At 40.7% G+C, this 3905-nt stretch overlaps 1 pseudogene; it reads right to left on the reverse strand.

The window, feature by feature from the left end:
* Positions 1-727: 727 nt before the first annotated feature.
* LOC131399233 (lon protease homolog 2, peroxisomal-like) lies at positions 728-3360 on the reverse strand (annotated as a pseudogene).
* Between the last annotated feature and the right edge of the window lie 545 nt (positions 3361-3905).

The raw sequence follows: 3905 nt of genomic DNA on the forward strand, positions 1-3905 counted from the left end.
TAAGGTGGTAAGAAGAAGGCAAACTGCCTTGGAACTTCAGGACTGGAGGAACAACACAGTGACAGGGTGTATTACCCCCCAACTCAAGAAGGAGACCCAGATTCAGTATTTTCAGATCCCCAATCTACCAGTAGAACACAGCCCAGGTAGACTTGTCCTCCTCCAGATATAATGAGAGTCTGAGGAACCATATCAAATTGGTATAGCAGCACTGGCAAGGGGGATCCCTGGGAAGTGTCAGTAACAAAAGAAACCAAGATAATAGTCTCCTTCCCTGTCATGCATGGGAATTTGCTTCTTCAACTACAGGTACCACGCCTGCTGGGTAGCAGCAGCAAGAGGGACTTTGCCCACTATAGGGGAAAAAATGACTTCCTTCTAAGCTTTTAGGTTCTGTGGGTGGTCTAAGAATTAAATTTATGTAACATATTAACAAGAGAAAATAAACTATTTACAAAATAACTTAACTATGGATTGAATTTAATAAAATAGGAGACTCACGGAGATAACCAGATAATTCAGATTTTTTTTCAATTTTTACCAATTTATTAAATTAACATTTCTCTAATAAACATTAACCACCACTTGAGTGAGGTTTATAATCACTGTTGTAATTATGTTCACAAATTAGGGGCATTTTGCCTAGCCCTACTACTAGGAATAAAATAATTTTGGCAGTATTTTTGGCACTTCATAACTTAAAATTCTGAAAAGTTGAGATTTGGGCCTACAAAATGCTATTTAAGAGACCAGGTAGGTCTTGACAGTAAAGCCACCATCAAAAGCTGCATTAAGAACTTCATTCAGGCAGATCGCTGTGACAAAACTTAAATCCTGTCATACATTGCCTGGGATTTCTTCAAGGTCTTTCCATTCCTCTAATAAATAATGATTCACTTCAATCCTGCTCTGTGTGCTGCCAACACTTTTTCTTTAATTCCCTGGAAGATCAAGACCTGTGTGTTCAATTTCTCTAGTTATGACTATATTTGAATGTAACAGAAGCCCACTAAACAGTGAGACAAGACAAGTTACTATGATAACTGCAGCATACAGTCCATCTTTTGTGACAGCCCCAGCTGGGAAGTGCAGACGGATGTCTATGTTGTTAAGAAGATCAAAACTTCCAGAAGCATTAGTCAGATGGTATTTCTTTGCATTGCTGCAGAGTCAGCGAATAACAAGATGGGCAAACTCCTTCATGATATGCCCTCTGACCAGTCAGAGTTAAATGACCTTCACCATCCATTCAACTTACCTCCACAAATATGATTTCCCCACCTATGGGAGGCAATCTAAACCTATTGCCATGCCTTGTTGACTCAAATGCCCATTTTATACATCTGCACCCAAAGATGTCCTTTGGAGCATGGAAATTAATCAAAACTGGTATTTGAGGTGGTAGGGCAAAGTCAGTACTCTCATCGATAGATTCAGGTTTCTCATTTTCTAAGATGTGTTCTCTAGAAACTTTTTCTCAGTCACATCAGAATGGTACAACTTGGTTTCTTCATATTGTCCTTCTGCCACCTTCACAGCAACAGTTGGACAAATGGCCCCAAACTATCTATCCAGAGAATGAACCCCTGCCTCTCTGGTATTCCTGGTGAAGATGTCAAGAGGAGTATCTTGAGAGATCTGAATGTGCTGAGGAGGCAACCCATGTTCTTCCAGTAGTTTTGAGATCAAGTGCTGGTTGGCAGTGTATCTTCTCCTCTTGTTTATCCTTTGGCACCTGAATGATTTCCACTCTGCCTAAGAAGACGGGTGAAATAGTAGCAATGGTATTGGCAATAGTTATAATAAAACTTGGGAAAAGTCAAAGGCCACATTTAGATGATGATTTCTGAAGTTATGGTTTTGTTCATGATCCAATACCTCAAGCAGAGCTGCCACTGGACCACCTGTAGACTTTTTTCTAATTTGTCAACCTCATCTAATAGAAACATTGGATTGTTAACCTCAACAGTCTTCAAGTCATGGATTATACGACCAGGCATATTGCCAATGCAGGTATGCCTGTGTCCTCAAGTGTCAGATTGATCACATACTCATCCAAGTACAATCTTGTGGAACTCTCAACCTAGAGTCTTGGCCACTGACTTACCATATTTGTTTCACCAACTCCAGGAGGATCATCAAAGCAAAGAATAGGCCCTTCAGATTGGTTTTCAGCTGTCTAACAGCCAAATATTCCAACATTCTTTTCTTCAATTTTCCATGGCATAATGGTCATTATCCAGAAGAATTTGGGTTTCTTGAATGTCTGGATGATCTGTTGTACTTTTGTTCCAAGAAGTTCCACCATATGTTCTAAATAATTCCTAATCAGAGCATATTCTGGCATTGACTACAGCATTTTTCTTTGTCTTTTTACCTTTTTGACAGACTTTGTGGTCTTGTTCTGACATATTGGATGTTCAGCTGTTTTTCTAGCATGACAACGTCATCATTATCTTCTTCCTCATCCTCTTCTATTTATTTTGGTGAGAAAGATTGGCCCTGAGCTAACCTCTATGCCAATCTTCTCTATTTTGTATGTGAAATGCTGCCACAGCATGACTTGATGAGCGGTGTGTAGTTCCATGCCTGGGACCCAAACACGCAAACTGTGGGCCACTGAAGTGGAGCATGCAAACTTAACTACTATGCCAACCAGGCCAGCCTCATCCTCTTCTTTTAAAGTACCTGGGTTGTGTGTAATCCCTTTGTTAGGGCATATTAGTATAGCCTAGTTATCATCATCTTGCTTGAGTTTTCTATTTTTTTGAAGCAATTTCAGTTCTTCAATTTGTTTGACAAGCATTGGTATCATCATCTTGGACAAGTTCTCCAGACTCACAGCACCTAAAATCTGGAGCTTTTTTTGTTGCTTGTTTGCATAAGTGATGTCAGAATGTCTGGTAAAGCTTCCTTAGCAGAACTATCTAAAAGACATTTCAATTTAGCAACTGCAGGGACACACATATCCAACATTTCAACCAATTGTAGTGCATATTTATAAAATTGTTCTGATACTTCTCCTAGCTCCTCTGTAGTTTTACAGGTGTTGGAAAATTCCTCAGTCAGTCCAGCAGTTCTACTTCAACAACAGAATATGACTTCTCTTTTAAACCTGGACCATCTGGAAGCAGCACAGCCCTCTAGACAGCAAAGGAGAGTAAGGTTGTGTCAGCCACTGCCCACTTCCTGAACCATCAGTGCAGCTGTCCCAGTGCTGTGCAGTGGTGGCAGGTCCTGAATATTGCTGGCCAGGTGGGTCATGTTGGGTGTGAGACCTAAGATGGTGCTCTGCAGCCGTCCAGCAGGTAGCACCACACCAGCTGCTGGTTGCAGGCCCAGTCCACACTGGGTGCACATGGGGGAGCTTGGAAGCAGGAAGCCCTCTGGGTAAGCAGTAGCAGGAGGTGGCTGGAGAAAAAATTATGGGAAGATGAGGGGAGAAAATGTACAGTAAATAAAGGTTGCTTTGTTATGTAAATAAGTCTCTCAGTTAAAAAAAGTCTCTGAAAGTAGTTCTCTTTCTGGTACAGATATGTTTACTGATGGAAATTTCCATTATAAACATAAATTTCCTTTCCAAAAGGGAAATTTTTTACTTTATGTAAGGCAATTAAGGAAGAAATCAAGAGCTTTACTTGCATCTGCTGGTTCTCAATTGCTTTTAGCTCAAAATAATTTATATGTCAAAGCGGCGTATTTTGGGGTAGCATGTTCTGAATTCCTTCAAGAAGAAACAACTTATTCTGGGAAGTCTCTTTCCCCTCCCCAACCCAAAGATACCAAGTTGTCAGGGGCCACTAGCAAATGGGATTCTGCCACAAGGAGCTTCAGGGGAAACCTCTTCAACCCCAAAGACTTGAGACATACCAGTGGAATATATCACTGCAGATTCTTCAGCCATT

This window comes from Diceros bicornis, chromosome 37 (assembly GCF_020826845.1).
Source record: "Diceros bicornis minor isolate mBicDic1 chromosome 37, mDicBic1.mat.cur, whole genome shotgun sequence".
Classification (NCBI taxonomy): Eukaryota; Metazoa; Chordata; class Mammalia; order Perissodactyla; family Rhinocerotidae; genus Diceros; species Diceros bicornis.